At 40.1% G+C, this 18,299-nt stretch overlaps 1 long non-coding RNA gene across 1 annotated transcript in view; it reads left to right on the forward strand.

The window, feature by feature from the left end:
- The window catches only part of LOC138405549 (uncharacterized), a 45,079-nt gene that overhangs the window by 21,048 nt on the left and 5,732 nt on the right, over positions 1 to 18,299 (forward strand). Inside the window, exon 2 of the long non-coding RNA XR_011239311.1 lies at positions 5,108 to 5,310. This is a non-coding gene — a long non-coding RNA (uncharacterized lncRNA). The remainder of the gene's footprint in view (positions 1 to 5,107; positions 5,311 to 18,299) is intronic.

Here is an 18,299-nt window from a genome sequence, read left to right on the forward strand (position 1 = left end):
TAATGCATTGTTTGCTTTTCATTCTCGCTCAGTGGATTTTGCTGTACACACGCAACCCATCACACCGAGTGCTTATTTTTTTAGCACACAGGCTGCCCCCTCTATTTTCATATTGGCAGTGGGAACAAAATCTGCTCTGTGGGGATTGAAACGCTGGCCTTGGAGAGCTACGCTTGCAACAAAGACAGACGGCAATCCTCTGGCAAACCCTAGCTCATCCCAGTCCATCATTACATCTCTGTGACCTGGAGCGCTGCTTCCGAAAAACCCCCACTTCCTCCTCTCCTCTCCCCACCTCCTTCCTTCACTGGCTCAGAGAGAAAGATGATGCTTCCCCCTCAACCTTATTACCAATTCAAGAGATTCCCCACAAAATCAGTCCACATAGCTCCATATTAGAGCGGTGGCTGGGGGCACAGTACTCTCCGATTCCAAATGTCTCTCAAAGTTAAGACACTGGAAGCTGAAGCAATATTCTTCTATCCAGCCAAACACCAGGGCAAGTATTCCTGACCCGACTTCAAAGTTGCAGCTGGGAGTTAAGGAAGGCTGAACCGTCACACCCCGACTACACTGCAATCTTGGCCAATACACAGATTCACCATGAGGAAGGATTTTTATAATTTCCTGTCTCCATATTGCCACTCTCTATTTTCTACAGTGGCCTCAGCTGAATAACCAACAAGTTATTTTCCCGGCAGTGAATGCTAAAGCTAAGTTCATTCAATTTTGTTGGCACTCAGGCAAACTTTGATTTAAGCCGTTGTCCAATTTATTATAAGCAGCTACATAGTGTCTGGGGTGCATTCTGAGCAGGAATAAATAAGATTTATCCATTTACTGATCTCTTCAGTGACATTTAGGGAACAGTTGCTCTGTTCTTGGTTGTCACAAATAGCGCAGCGGTGAATGATCTGTTTTCAGAGCCAAACTGAAACGTGATAATAACACTCAACAATGACTGAACGCCCCTTCTGCAACTACAAAGAAAGCCATGAAGGTGAACTTCAGAGGTTTTGTTAAAAAAAAACAAAAAAACTTCACCCCGCCACTTCAAAAGCATGAATCTTGACATGCTGTGATGTGATTTTTATATTAAAGAAATACTACAAAAACTATTCCATTTATGTTTCAGTTACAAAGGCATGAAACACTGGTGAGAGGATAAATAATGCTGACGCTTCTTTGCCGAGAGCAAGGGCACTCATTCCATCTGGGGCGTGATTGAAAAGCCCCAATGCCCTGGGTTCAAAGCACTATTACATGGCTCCGCGTCTGGGTTTTTCATCTCAGATGGGTATCTGGGGGCCGACATGGAGACAGATAGGATATCAGAGCCAAGGATGATACGAGGATCGCCTCTGAAAATCAATCGGCAGACAGTCCTACATTGGTCTCGCCTGTTTACTTCTGCATCACTGTGAGAGGCCCTTCATCTGTGCAGGCTTCTGCACAAAGTCCAACACATTGAGCCAGATCTGCTCCCACAGAGCCAGACAGGGAGAGAAAGAGGACATGAGATCCCCCCCCCCCTTCTTTTACCCCTATTCTGCCAGCACATGCAACATTTGATCAGCGCTGCAAAAGATTCTGTCTCAGTGATTCCCATATTAAAGGTTTGGAATGTTCCTTAGGGGTCATCCAATGGTTAACAAAACAGGAAATAATGAAAACGTCATATTTCATCGACACAAATATAATTTTTGGGACTTTCCTCTGATTTACCTCTTTAGGCCGTCTAATCAAATAAAAGGTAATATCACTTGTTACTTAATTTCTTTTAATCGTTAATGTTACTGTAATTATTTCCATGCAACTTATCTGTACTCTGAATCTGGTAATCAGTGTAATATAACCAAACACTACTTTTTAGAAACATCTAAAAGTAATTAATTTAAAATCTGGTCAACTTAAACTGCCTGGTTATTATATTCAAAACGAGCTTTCATTATCACCTCTGCCGTGGAAGTAATATCAGTGAAAGTGTCTGATTGACAGCCCATTAACTTTTGGAGCAAATTTGTTTAATGGGGCGGATCCAGGAATTTCTTTCACTTTCTTTCATATTTCAAGATTGGATGCTTGGCTTGATGATGGGATGCACGTTTCAAGTGCCCTTCTATTTTAATTATTGTAACTAATGTTTTACAGAGTTATATATATACATATATATATATATATATATATATATATGTATATATATACACACATATATATATATACATACATATATATAACATATAATAAAGCAAGTAACTTTGTAAAGAACAATTAACACATCTCTCTCTCTCGCTCTCGTTTGAGAATGCTGTAATTTGAAAAATAAATAAAACTTTATTTTGCCATTACAGCCTTTCATAGTCTAGTATGACCTCAGTATTAAGTTACCACTGTTTGTACATGTAAAAGCATTAGATAGCTATCAGCAGAATTTTTGAATTTATTCACCATCTCCACGACTCTTTGCTACAGATACATATTACGAGATTAATTCTAAGGTAGAACACACTGTGCGTTATAAGGACTGTGCCTAAAATGACCCAATTATATAGCTTATTAATGTCCTCCATTTATTTGTGTGTGTGAGGAGAGTGAAATGTATGTGTGCAAACAGTCAAGTCCCCCGATGCAATGACAACTTGTTTCCAGCGATTCCTTCCATTATGAATAGGGTCACAAATTACATTGTTACCATTGTGTTTTTAAGTGTGAGGAAATGATTAGCATACAAAGAATCTGAAGGACTATGAACACTGAGTGCTTGAGCTTGTTAACTTATTCAGGCTACATTTTGAATATTAATAATGATTTAATATCAGAACATCTCATAAACAGAGTAGAACTCACATTTTTTAGGGAGGCTAGTCAGTAACAGCTATATCCTTTATTGTCATATTCTATATGTTATTTAGAGTATATTGAACTGCTGTCCCACAAGTTTTTCCAATTTAGATGCCGCAAAATGTTGCGTATCTGTGACATGATAAATAAAGCGTCTGGCTCTGCTTGTCAACAGCAGAATTTCTTTCACTTTTCACCTTTCCACTTTTTCGTGAAGAAAGCTGTCTGTAAAGCAAAGACATAAAGCCTGTTCTGCAGACAACGTGACCTTTAGGATTTCAGAACAAAAAAAAAAAGCGTAAATATTCCTCACTGCGAAGGAACATTATATCTAAAGGTTAACGACACTCCATCTATTCGTCCGGCAAGCCCAAGCTTTCCATTCCTCCACTTGGCAATGAACCTAGCGGAGAAAAGTCTGCATTTGTAAACTAAACACTTCAACGTCTGTAGAATTAACAGGATTAATCATCTCCTAGGCAGCTCAGGCAGATTAATTAATGAAACACACTTCCTGGCAGGTGCTTATGAGAGAAAAGGAAAGTAACAGGTATCTGAACCGTATTAACTGCTCTGAGGTAGAACACCAACAAACAGACCTGTGCAGGTCAATTATCAAGCTGGACTCGACTATACAAGCCACAGCAAATGTCTGAATTTGCAGTTTATATCCCCTTAATTCTCTTCTAAAACCCTTTTCAAGCCTTGACTTTGCTCAACATGATCTAGTCTGCTAATAATCCTTTGTAATACAGTAGTAATTGAGATTTACATAATGCAGAGAAAGAGTTTGATTGGACTATAACTGTTGAGCAGGGACACACACATAGTTTGTGGTGATAAGAGCCGACATCATTGTCTGTGTGTTATCAGAAAAGCATGTGATCTCCGCAGCAGAGTCAATACGTCACTTCCTGTCTTTGTCTGCCGTGCCCGGCTGCACCACGTCTCACCTGAATAAGGTGGAGGGGGTTATGTTGTTGTCAATGTGTCTGTGAAGAGAACCTCCTGCTGTGTTAAAGGAAAACTGTGGGTGAACTCTGTAGCCTCTGTAGCCAGAGTTTACCCGCAGGTCATGTCTGAAAACGGTTGTAGTCTGGTGATAGTTTTCTTTGGGCTCGACATGATGAGTGATTTTTCTCACACATACAGTCATTTGATACATTGTTAATATAAAAAATACGAGTGCAGCTTTAAAAGTTAAATACATGGGACTGAGCCCACATCTACTGTACCTCAGACAAAGCTGGTAGCTCACTGTATTTACAATATGGTTACACAGGACGGATGTAACATACAATAGAATCAAGAGAACATATGTTTCAACTTCACTCCATTGCATTGGATTTGAATTAAAGGAATAGTTATGAGGTACAAAGGCTGACGTACTTGACTTATTCCCATGATTATTGGAATCAAAGTTGATACAAACACAAAGAAAAGTCAGCTAAAGGTTTTATGGGTCAAGCAGTAAAATGTTCTCCACTTGCCAAGTCAGCCGCCGAACAATCCAACAGAGCGTTTCTTCAAAGTCGATGAGGACCTCATTCAAGGCACACCCTCTAATTGACAGTTGGTGCTTTAACCTCATAGTCAGTGTTTCATTTCAAATCCAGTGTGCTGCTGTACAGATGTGTCAGTGCTGAAAGTGATGCTGAGCATCGACAGTGTATTATTGCCTGCCGTGCTCTTCACCACCTGTCAAGACAAAGTCAATAGCAGGGTTTAGATGAGCGTGTGGTAACCTGGATATTGGATCCTGGCCAGGCCCTGGACTTATTGGGGTTAAACCGTTCACATTAGCCTGCGATATCTCCAGCTGCCTCTGCGCTGTTGCCTACAAACCTGATAACTGAATGTTCCTTCATTTCCTGATAACTGAATGTCCCCCCCCCCCCCCCACACACACAGACACACTTACACAGAAACTCTGGGTTGATTTGTTCATTATTAACATAGAAAATGATCTAAAAAAAAAAAAAAGGTTAAAGTAAATAATCCACATTCCTCTCTGCCTCTTATCTTCTTTATCTACCACCCAGCAGCAGGCTTTGTTTTTTCAATAATGGAGGATACCCGTGCCTGCAGCACCCCGTCTCCATAACGACCCCATATAACCTGTCACAAACAAGAACATCTCTCCCTTCTCATTACACCGACAGTCACACACATGAAAGTGTTACAGTGACACAAACATTTTCAGTTTAAAGCATGCTGGCTCTCCTTCCTACGGGCGCTAGAATTTCGGCCTCTGCTTGCTCCTCAGGTTATCGGATCCTGCAGCATCCTCCACAGTATCTGTGTGGCAGCAGATGATATTCTGGGTGATGAGAGGGAGGAGGAGGAGGAGGAGGAGGCAGGACCAGGGGAGGATGACGGAGACAATGACTTGGACAAAGATGCAGATCACAGGGAGCTGTCAGGAAGCAACAGTCGAGCCAGGCTGGCTGCCCAAGTCTCTGGAAAGAGGTAAGGGTTCCCTGCCTGCATGTAGTCAGCTTTGCCTAGACATGTACACATGCCCACTGGAAATGTGATGTTTCAAAAGGATTGTGACATTTCAATGTCAGGTAATCATTGAAATATATTTTATTTCAGTTGCACCTATTTGTAGTTATTTTGTTCTTGTTATTAAACATGTAAATAGAGGACTGAATTCAGGCCTGTATGTCTGATGAACATAGACTGAATATAAAAATAGATGAAGACGCCAGGTCTGTACATTACTTTTTTTTAATTGATGGTCCTATTTAGGGTTGAATAGATGATAAAGCACAGCATACATTTAGGATATCTGTGATTGATATCCAATGGGTGCAGATGGTGGGTGTAGGTGGACGTGCAACATCTTTCAATATCCGCACTCCTCCAAATATGGTTGGATGGCGCTGTTTGGAATTCTTTATTCAAGAGTGTGGTCTCTTAGTTTGAGAGCAGGACTTATTGATCTTATGTTCAAATCTTGTAATGCTCTCACTCAAAACTCTCTGCTCACCCTCAAATATACACTGATTTCCAGCTTCAGCTCTTCTTGTGCTCAGGCTGCGCTTGTGAAACATCTACTTTTGAATTCTTTTCTGCTGCTCTTGAAGTCTGTCAAAATTCGCCAACTAATACAATGCCAATAAAGATAGGAAATGCAAATACCAAACTCAGCTTCAAAATGGCAGTTTAAGAACCAATTGCTGATAACAGAGATAAGCTCCTACAAAATGTTAATAAGCACATTTCCTAAAACTTTTCCAATTTAATGAGACCTTTGTATCTGCATTTCTGTACTGACGATTAATAGATTGACAAATATTCGAAAATACGTTCCTAGAAATAGCAGTGTTTTATCAAATATACTTAAATTAAATTAGTAATTCATGTTGTCAATGTAGTTCAAAAATGTGTTAATTGATACAAAGTCAATCTTATTCTATTTTAAGTGGAAAACACAACCAGTTCCCAATATCTTTCATTTCTTATTGTCTATTTAGATACGACACGGAGAGAGCTCTGTGGTGGAATTAGTTTCCAGAGGCAGGGAAACACTGGGTGGCGATAATCATTGTTTATGCGAAATTTATATTATATACTATATGAAGCAAGAACAGGAAAGACTGACTATAGCTGACTCTGCCATTACATACGCTTTTGACTGTGGTCTCTCATCACTCACTCTGAGAAAGTAATGGGGGCTGCTTTTAAAGGCTAACTCAGCATGATACAACCGCCATATTAAACAGACCCTGCAACACGCACGAGTGTATCGCCTTACACTGAACAATCCCTTTGACCTTGAGATGATCTGGGATAGTTTGATAAGTATGCATCTGTCAGGAGATGATATCGCATGTCCAAAATTTTACTGCTATTGCTTATATTGGAAAACATGTCTTTCTTTTAATATAGAAAAACATTTTGGTGAAATGATACTGTACGACTGACATAAGTAGTAAAACTCTGCTCTTATCGTTCTCTGTTCTGTTTCTTAGACTCATGCAGTGTTCTCACACTTCTTCACACACACACACACAGAAACCACAGACACAATTATTATCACAGCTTTCCAGAGGCAGCAAAGCAGCCGCTGTTTCACTTGATCTTTTATAATGGGAACAGCAGCAAAGAGTCAGTAATGACATCTCAGCTCACTGCGCGATTCCAACACTTCCCGTAGCATGACCCCAGAGTCGCTGAGAAAATTCTGACTCTGGCTGTTCAAGGAAAAAATGTTTAAAGATTGAATTATATACTGCCAATGACAGACACAGGAGGGGATTGTATTGAGGTCTGATTGACATTTACTGAATGTGAGAATCCTGCTAGCTGTAGATTTCATATCACAGAGGATCCAAAACACAGAAACACGAGCTACAAGGCCATTTCAACACAAGGGATAGGACTCGATAAATTCTTCACATTTACTGTGAGTACATTTTTATCCAACATAGCATTAATACTATCTACAGCCTTTAAAAAAATGTAGATTCACTTTTGAAGAGTATTTAGGTTAAAAATGTTGATTATGTTAATTTTTTTTCTACAAAGTGATCTACAAAAACGACAACCCTGACAAAATATAAAATAATATTAATAATTAATTAAAATGGTCTTCTTCCTATCAACCTTTATCAGCCATCACCCCGAAATATCTCTCCCTCAGGAACAGATTCAGTTGCGTGACCTTTTGTAATTGACTGAACATGCAACTAAAGATTTTTCTCATCACTCAGCGATAGTAGTTAACATTAAGTTAAAAGTTAATTGGGGAACTGAGCATTTGCTTATTTGAACCAGTAGTTTCAGAGGAACATTAGCATTCATTTGCAGTTGTTTTTCCCATCATGTGGTGAATGTGAGTCCTGTGTGCTGTGTTTGATAAGATGCTATGAGATTGATAAGAGTGAACCAACACAGTTGAGGTCAGAACAGCTAAACACTGAAACTGTTTATAAAGTCAAGAGTAGCGGCAGCTAAGGACATGATTTTCTCCACGTTGTCATTTGCTACATTGTTGTTAATTCAAACATTAAAGGTACAGTGTGTAGAATTTAGTGATATCTAGTGCTGAAATTACATGTTGCAGCTGAACACCAGTTTTAACTATTTATTTGTGGACACGCATGATTGACTGCTGACATTGACGTGATTGGTTGGGCGGGTGTATCAAAGGGACTTTGACATCACCAGAGCAAGATGGAATTATGCTAATTGTTATACTGCGTTTCCAAACTGTAGCTGCTACTCTCACGTTTGTAAACAAGTGGGAGACTGCAACTTCTACATGAGTTGAACACAGGTAGGAATTAATCCAAATAAACATAAACAACAGTATCTTGGCTCTGTTCAAACAACGAGAGTGTGGGAGTGAAAACTGAAAATTTACTGAGGAGAGTCAGTCTGTTGTATTACAGTCTGGTTCAAACAGATAAACAATGCCTTTTATGCCAACCTTGCCATCGACAAAAACACATTAACAGTGGCGACTGTACACAACAAAGTTATCAGAATACTTAAAAGAAAAAAGAAATAAAGAAATGCTTGACAAAAATGAGACACTTAACTCACACAAACGAAATGTCTTTAGTTTCTAACACTGAAAATCAAACGACTTAAAGATAAAAAAACAAATGATTATCAATCTTCAGATCAACTCAATTTACCCTTGTTCTTCCTCAGGTGTTTTATCTCTGGTAAATAAATCTGTTACAAATGGACGCAACAGATGTTTTTTGGTTTTTTTCACATTAATATGATGCCGCTGCACGCATCATTTGAAAAGAGAGGAGGCACAAAAATAAAAAAGGAGAAAATTGCTCAATTGTGAGTTTGCGCTGTAAAATCAGGGCAGTAAAACACCAATGCACTTCTAATGGCCTGCCCTCTCAACATCAGCAGTATAGTTAGGGACGCAGCGACAGATTAGGGCTGATGTTGTAATTACTTTGGTCCATTCAAAGGGATCCAAAGGAAACATTTTGTAATAACAAAGTATGGATTTACAGTAAGTGTCAACCAAAACAATACCTGCTAATTACACAACTGTTGACTATCTGTGGACAATCAAGTGCAAGTGAAATGCTAATTCATTCCACCCTGTGGCCCCAGAGCTAATGTTATGCCAAGCCATCATTCATGTGAGTGATGTTTCTATTAAATCTTTAACTGGTCATGTTTGACAGACATTGATTTGTCTGACATCACGGCGGAGGAGGTGATTTGTTTAATTTTTAAATTAATAAAGGCTGCTGTCGTTTTATTTTCCTCACAAGTTTAAACCCACTGTCATTGTACCCGTCTCAGTCGCATTGTACTTTTCTACTGCAGGAAATGAGGATATGAGTTCTGCAGGGCCTCTGTCAAGGACACAGTCAAATAAACAGTCTTTGTAACTGCGAGATAATTTGGTAGCCATGGTAACACTCATTGAGTCACCACGTTGGTTGCAGGGATTTCCCCCCGCGCTCATCAGAAAATGAAAGAAGTTCAATCAGAGGTTTGTTGAGTTTGTGTCCAACTCTGAATTTTTGTCAATAACACAACAAGCACATTGCTCTACATAAAGGCTCTTTTGCAACCCCTGTGTGTTCATTATGCAGTCCATGAGGGTGAGTTGCTGTCTAATCATATCACTTATTTCTTCACGAGCTCTTTGTGTGACTCGGGGACAAAATAACGTAAGGACGTCCCTGTCAAGTTGTTTTTGGCCCCGATCCTGATTTGAGTATTCACATCTGATTTAAAAGTGATATTTACCTAAATATTGATTGAATATGTATCCGACATTGAGATAACAGCTTTGTCCTACTAAATTTGGCATAACTTATTCTTCTCGAGCGACTTTATCCGAACAAAGGTCCTGACTATTAAGATCATGAGCTTGAATTATTGATGTGATGTGAACAAAAGTTTAAGCAGGAGAATGTGACTCCTGAAACTGATGTGACACGACTAGCTGGAGAGAAGTCGCATCCTTCAGCCGGAGCTGTGGGAACTAAAAGCATACTCAGTCTACTCTTGTTAGCGGAGCGGTGTTTCAGAGTGGAGCATCTTCCCTCACAAACAACCTTCAGCTGAGTACATACACCAGTCTGCACAGATCACGCAAACCAACAACAGCAAAGTTGCATTTCCGTCTGCCATTTGCAGAAATAGCAGTAAATAGCGACCTGTCCCTGCCAATGCTTGAAAGAAAAGGTCAGTAGTTTTTTTCCTTTATTTATTTTAAAAGATTAATCTTGCACAGAAGAAGTTTAATTTTTTTCATGGATGATTTATTTATTTGACTGGTATAATCTGTTGTTTAGGCAGTTTTTGGCATACTGTAAAACTAAAGATAATCCCATAATATTGATCTAATAATTCTAGAAATCTCTGTCTAACTGTACCAGAACTGTTTATCATATCAGCTTCACACTTGACAGCTGTTTTATTTAGGCCCCAAGAAGGTGCAGTATCAATCTTGGTGGGTTAGGGGGTTTATAGCAGTGAGTTGGGGCGTGGTAGTGTGCCTTTAGTCTGTGGATCAGCTTTAAAATGTCTTCTTCTTTGTCCTTGGATAAATGACCAACTGGCCACATTCAGGTCAACAGCTATGACAACTGGTTCTCCAGTTCAGGGTTCTTTGGACTGAGTCCTGCAGTCCGTCTTTACTTGCTGCTGCAGGTGACTTTAACAGTTTTAAAAAGAAATTTGCAACCAGCATTCATTTTAGGGTTTAAGGGAGGTGGAGCTATTCCCAGCTGACAGTAGGCTGAGAGGCATGTTGCAGGCTGGACAGGGAGCAACATACTGCAGGGCTGACTCACATTGACACCCACAATTTAGAGTCTCCAGTTAAGTCTTTGGACTTTGGGAGGAAACCAGACTGAAACAGTTGCTGTTAAAATGTTATTCATTATGTGATGTGCAGAGGACTATTTATGATCAGTTTATGGAGGGGCATGCTGGCATTCTGGCGCAGGCCATGAACTGCAAGGTTTGGCTGAGGATCTTTTAAAAAAAAAAATGTTTTTCTGTTTTATTTCTAGTTTCAGCTTTGTAACAATGATGGTAACTGGCCCTAAAAATTAATGTAAAGTGAGAATATAAGGAAAGAAAGTAGAATTACTGAAGGATGTTCTTTTGTAAAGAGCTTCAAATAGCATTTTTACAACTGTGAACCAACCCAAGATTTTCACAGATGCTTGCTCAAAAATTTCAGCAGTAGATATATACACAGTATGTCATGTGATCTGCTCCACACTCAGAGCTCATGTAGCACCAGCCTGATCCTCTGCTCGTTCCACCCCAACATTCTTCTTTCCCTGAAGCTACTTGACTCTTCACGCTCTTGTTGCCTGCTCATTCATTCAAGTACGGCTAAAGTGTGGTCTGTGATAAAGTGCAGTTGAAAATAATTTGCGGCTATTTATTTTTTTATGATGCATTCATCTCTACAACACTGGCTTTGAGCACCATAACTGTTCGTGGCATTGAAGCCAACAGAGAACAATCACTACAGAGTGATTTTGAAACTCACTAGACTGCTGACAGTTATTGTGTATAGTTACAGTGTATCTATCTCTCTATGTACTGTGTATGGAGAGAGCACTCACACTAAAACATACCTACACATTTTAGCCTGGCATCACACACAGTCTGGTACTGAGTGTCAATTGTTTCCAACCTAAATATGAGGTAAGGGTGGGGAACCTTTTGCCTCCAGGGCTTATAGACAGCTGGATCTGGTCTATGAGGAAATACAAATACAGAAATGTTCTCATGACAGCAGTTATTTCTGTGATTAAGAATTGTGGACTAACATGTCCTTCAGGATGATCCCTTGAACACAACATGCATGTATTGGTCACGTATCTTTGCTGACTTGCATCATGATGACTGGCAAGAAAAGAGCTGTAGATGTTGAAATGAAACAAACTAATGATTGTTTTTCTTTCGAGTGAAAGTAAACAGGTGATTCTAGTTTGCAGGGGTGTGTTGCACATAATTACAGCTGGAAACATGCAGCGGGGGATGAGTTACAAGGATAAATGATCTTGAATAAAGTTAATAGTCTTTGTTGGGGTGTGTGTGCCCAGCAAGCTGTTTATATATTTTTTTATATATATTTATATATATATATATGTTGAAAAAAGATTTACCCTAACCTAACAATATCCTCCTAACCCTAAAGAAGATCAAATAAGAGACGTGACAAATACTGCTCAGTCAGCTGTCTTTATATGTAGGATATAAGTTGAGACAGTCATGCATGGCACTGACAAAGATGGTAGCTTTGGCTAAAACCAGCTGCACATGAGGTGCAACCAGCCATTTTTGGTGTGATCACATCACTGCCAACTCTGAGGCAAGGAGCAACTCTTCAAGAACAATAGCTTGCTGTGACTTATGAATGTGTAGATGAGTTTGCTAAACTCCTCCGTGCATTTGTTAAAACCTTCCAGGACAAGTTAGAGAAAACTATTTGTCAAGCCTTTGAAAAATTAAAAACCATTGAGCTGCAAAACGGCAACAAACATGAAGCTACTGTAGTTTCACTAGCCTCCTTTTGCTATAGTTCAAAAAACTGTCTAGATTTACTCATGAGGGGAAGTGCACTGAACCTAAAATCTCAGTTTTGGACAAAATACTGCTGTACTACTACAGTAGTTCCTTAAAATCTATCACTTTGTTTCAAGACTGACTGACCAAACCTGGAAAACAGTTGAAACTGGAAAACATCTACATCATCCTCATCATAATCACCACTACCAGTGCTGTGCCAGTTCACACTTCAAAAGGACTAGTTCAATGTTCAGTTCATACAGATGAAATTAAAGCAGTTCCAAAAATGTACTAGTTCACGTTCATTTGTTCTTTTTTTATTGGGATGGTTATTACAAACTTATGATCATGTATTTAGTTATTAATCAATGGTGTCGGATCATGGTCGTCTCCGGTCACTTTAACACTGAGTCCTGGCTGTGCCCGTCACATCTCGTGTTGTGCTGAGCGCCCACAAAATGTTGACGACTCGTTTTCATTAAGTTTAATGGCAGCCGCATAACCTTTGGAGCGAATCAAACAAACACCAAGTAAACCTCATGTACTGATCAGCAGGTGCGTGCATTTGCGCTCGCTCCTGGTATTTCACATGATGGCCTATGCTTGATTATTTAAAAAAAACGGTGTTCATCATTTGTAAACTGAATCGTTCGGGTGGAAAAACATGAAGGTCTTCAGCGTTCATTGAACACGGACAACACTGACCACTACCATCTAACATTAGACACCACACAAAACAGAGGCAGTCCCACCGATTGAATCAGTGTGATATATCTGTTCAATAATTAAGCATGGTCCTTGAAGAATGTTTAAAAATTTAAATGGCCCTTGACAGAAATAGGCTCCACGCCCCTGATCGAAGGTGACTTTCTAAACCGAAGGTGGTCAACAAAGATCAGGATGGTCACTCGGGGAGAAAATTCAAATGTCGTGGAGGCTGAAACATGGTTGTACACTCGTAGGTGTGTTTCCTCACAGGACTGAAGTAAATTCATCTTCTTGGCAGTTTCAAAGGTCCCTGTGTTATTTTCTTTTCCTCGCGACATAACAGGAGGGTAATATCGCTCTCCCCTCGTCATGTGTATGTCAGACATGAAACAGTATAACTCCCAACAATGCAACATTGCGTGCAGTTCACGGTTATTTGATCAGAGCAACCTTGACTGAAAATGTTGTTGGATGAATTCACATGGCTTTGTACTGTCGGCTATATGAAACATGAAAAAAGAAATGACCGAGAGAGAAAATGAGATGAAAAAGGCACTTGGCGGGGATTGGTAGTGTCTGTTGTCCTGCATTCCTATTCAGTTAGCTTGTCCGTACTCTGTGTCGGTGAATTAATAGTCTCTGTGTTAAAGGTCTGGATATTTGGCTTTGATACCCCGTGGCTGACTTTTTGGTCGGGTTATCAGGGTAATGCTCTTTGACAGAGCCGTAATACAAGGCTGCTGGATCAAAAGGCATTTTGTTTTCTTTTCATCTCTCATACTCTCAGCAAAGACTTCAATGAGGGAGCGAGCAGGAGAGCAAGAGACAGACAGACAAAGGGAGACAGAAATAGGAAGGAAAAAAGAATCCGACCAGTTGACAGGCAGGTAGTGGAGCAGCCTGCCCTCCTGGATTTGGCCTGTAAATATCTGGGACATTGCTCATCAACACATTCATTTCTCTGGAGAAGTTCTTCCATTAGCTCACACATGAGTATTTTGGATGGCGAGTTGCAGATGATTAATGCACTAGCATCAATTGGCCAGCTCTGATCGTATGAGTGTTCCTCTCTTGTGAAGTTCACATTTCTGTCTCATCTTTCCCTCTTGCAACCCTGTACTGTGATGGATACAGGGTGTAAGTGCGAGTGTGTTGCATGTGTGTGCGTGTATGAGTGTGTTTGTGGAGGTCCTGCTGGCTCTGTTGGCAGAGACACATAATAATGTATATAACAGCAACGCTCTTAGTTGTAATGAGGCCATATATTTAACTGGCAGATCATAATAGTGAGTAAAAAACCCTGGGTGTACTGTGAACCCATTGTACATAATGACTTCACTGTTTCAGTATGGATACAATGAAACCATCTTAGCCTTAAGAGTAAATCTGCTTGATTAAAACATTAGCATTAGTTTATGCAAGTATACTTTTGAAGACAGTTGCAGAATTGCACACATTCACACCTGAAGGATGTCCAGTACAACCCCAGTCTGATTTGGTGACTCCAGCCAGAACCCCCTAGAACTGTGGTCGTCAACCCATCGATCGCGATCGGTCGATCTCGACAGTCTTCACCGTCGATCTCTGTCAATCTCTAGACTCACAGTCTGCGGTTGCGCGGCAGATCAGCTGTGGGTCGGTTGTCTGTTGTTCACACCCGCTGTGTATCCGCTACTGGCAGCGGAGCAGCAGGTTTATCTCCTGCATTTCCTTCAATACAAGTGGGATTATGCACTGAACTAAATGTCAGGACTCTACGGTATGAAGTCCTGCATCTTCTGGTCTGTTGACAAAAATCAAAGCCCCGTTAGAACAAATGAATGGATTCAGAAGTGAAACACTGGAGTGCTTTTACTTTGAAACGGGTTCAAGATGTTTGTGACATAGACAGATCAACTTTGTGTTTCACTGCAGAATAGATCTTTCACCTGAGTTTGAACGTTAATCTGTTGAATTCATGTCACAAACACAAAAGAAAAGCACTCCAGCGTTTCTGTTGACCAAATCCATTATTTTGTTTAAAACATTTTTTTGTGAAATATTTGCAGGAGCGGAAGATGCATGAACTCATACTAAAATAATAAATATGACCCTCCTAAGTGGGTTTTTTGCAAGATATCGGGGTGGTAGATCTCGGCTTACATTTTGAATTAAAAAGTGATCTTGTGCTTTAAAAGCTTGGTGACCACTACCCTAGACGATAGAACACATTCCAGGGACCCCCCTCTTGTACATCGCTCGGAATAAATTGATAACCTTACAGTTCTATTGAGCTATGTGAAAGATAAACAAAAGACAAATGTCTTAAAAAATATTTTCCCCTTCTCAACACAGAACACTTACATATTATCATGAATTCAATGGAATTTTATTACAGTTACTTTTGTAAAAAAAAACACTTGATATCTTTCACTTACATTTGGTTAAGAATATGTTAGAGTGATCGCATGAGCTGTTTGGAGTAAACACACAGCTATACATTTATTTTCCTTATATTATGTTGTGGTTTAAGAACGTTGTTAAATTGTTAGTTTATCTGTGCACCTTGTGTTGTTCACACCCAACCTGCAGAGCAATTGTGTGGAAAGGGGCTGCCTGGCATATTGGTGACAAATGGAGGGTTTTAGTTTTTCTTTCGGAAAGTTTCTTTTGATTATTTCAGGCATTGACAGCAATGTGTGGCTTTACCTACTCATAAAGAGCCTTGTAGAAAAGCGAAAATTCATCTGTATTTCTCAAAGAATGTGAGTAGATTTTCTGTGTGGTAAGAGATCGATGTATGACCTGCTTTGTTATTGTTCAGCCTTAAGTGGTGTAGCTGTAAACTGAATGGCCTTTATAATAAGTTGTATTGCTCTGGGAGGAATAGTGAAAATGTGCTGCATTTGCCTTATCTGCATTCAAAAGTTGTTTTCTTACTTCTTCCTTTTCGTCTACATTGCACATGGACGATACATAAAGCCACCAACCATCTTACAGGTATGTCTGTAACTAATCATATCAATGCCAAACACTGTTACATTCAATATGGCTAATTGATATAGAATCCTCCTGGGAGAGGACTAAAGGTGATACCTGGCTTCACTACCACAACCTACACCAAAACAAAGGACACATAACTACGCTGTTAGCCATGAACTGGTCCTCACTGGCTACACAAATACATCCCACCCCCTCCCATCAGCCCTCTTCTTAAAGCTACGCCCACAACTCACCAACCCTACCTTTAAACTCAGAAACTAGCTCCTGTTTCTCAAAACACTCCCTCTATAGCAACTCTCTGCCAATTATTGGTATGTCATGGCACACAAATCACTGTCATAGGTGGCTGACATGACTGACAGCCTCTGAGCCAAGGCACAGCAGCTGCACTTAACCAGCCAATTTTATTCCTAGCTTCTCAAACTAAATGAAAATATTATGGTCACACTTAGAATTGTAGTAACTCTTTTCAGTCACAACATTATGATACCTTGCAGGTCCTGCACTTACAATACAATTAATAACACCATAAAGAGGAAAAAGCTCTTTTGTTTTACTACTGTAGTGTAGAATGTCTTTTCTCCCTATCTGAATGTCAATGCAAGGCTAAATTTATCTTCTTTTATACCTTTTGTTTGAATATGTGGTTTTAATAATGAAGTCCCACCACAAAGGACTCACAGGCCCGGTGTCCTCACATAACAATAAAGTTGTGATATGTTATTGCCCTAAGATGAGCACAATAAAACAGAACCTTATTTTATATTCACTCAATTTTTAATTTGTTTATTTTTTCCCAATGGGCTAAAAATATTCAAGTGCTGCTCCACAGTCTCTGTGTGTTATCTTAAAGCACATCTGACAGGCCTGTAGCTCAGTGTTGCAGGGGCAGCTTCCAGATCTTTACGATGAGGGGACCTAACACCAATAAAAGTGCTTTGTAAGGGGCTTCTGTTTCAAAAGCCTAAAACCCCTCACCACCCACTGACCTTCCTGAAAGACCCCATAAGGTAATCCCCAGACAAATAATTGAATCTTGACCTGGCTATTATTATCTCCCTCTGACTATCCTAGTCTGCAGGAGGCTGACCTCATAAAATGCCCCAGGGCCTCCCTCGGCCCCCCTTCACTAATGGATTGATATACACATGTGGACAAACACTTTCGTCCTTCGACAGCGACAGTTAGCCATGAACATGGGTCTTTGTCCACATAAGCGAAAACACACATAAACTACCCGTGTGCGGATCGAACACAGAATGGAACCTAACTGCACACAGTTACAAGGTGACAATGACACACAAACACACACAGAGATGATATACTGTGCGCCGACACCAGACCATGCACACACTAGAAGGTAGGGGCGCTCCATCGTCTCCCAGTAGGTGGTACAAACTGTGTCTAAAGCGATCTTACAGACCCGTGACTGCTGGGAGAATGAAATCACACCTGGCAAAGCCCGCCAACTGGTCAGGACGCACACACACACACACACACACACACACACACACACACACACACACACACACACACACACACTGACAGATGCTTTTTTACACAATGAATTGAAAGGCACACTTGAGTAGTCAAAGTGCACTTTGACCACACTTGCAGAACATTACGTTTTGTACATTCACTTAACACACATACACAAACTAGACACCATATGCACGTGTCTTCTGGTGGTCTCAGCCTTCATGCTCTCCTGGCTTTTATAATTAATTAGAAGTTTCTTCACCCCTGAGGAAGAAAGGAAGTGCATGTTTAAGGTCTTCTGGGAAAAACAAAATAGGAAATGAAACAAGTGTGGGAAAACTACAGGCCTTACGTTCAGCCTTGTCTGCTCCCTGTACTGTGTTTACCTAAAGTCATGCACATGCTGTGTATGCAACATACGATCTAAGATCCTAAGTGAGCATAACTGTCATGTGGATTAGTATCTTTGATTGATCACAGCATGATATTAAGACAGTGTATTGAATTATAAGTGGCCACAACATCATAATTGTAAAGCTCACTACTTACCATACTGCAGTTTATCTAAAAATGTTCATACCTACATTCTAGGTTTAAAGGTAAATGGCACCCTAGCATGAAGTGTGTTAACCATTGCCAATCCAATGTTGGGTTTTTCTATTAGACTTTCTGTGGTTACAAGGATCCTAGACAATCCTTTAGTTGCTGCTCTTGCCCTTAAAATGGGGCCATTGGATTAAGTTAATGGCTCAGAA

The sequence above is a fragment of the Paralichthys olivaceus genome, chromosome 19, assembly GCF_024713975.1.
Source record: "Paralichthys olivaceus isolate ysfri-2021 chromosome 19, ASM2471397v2, whole genome shotgun sequence".
NCBI classification, from domain to species: domain Eukaryota; kingdom Metazoa; phylum Chordata; class Actinopteri; order Pleuronectiformes; family Paralichthyidae; genus Paralichthys; species Paralichthys olivaceus.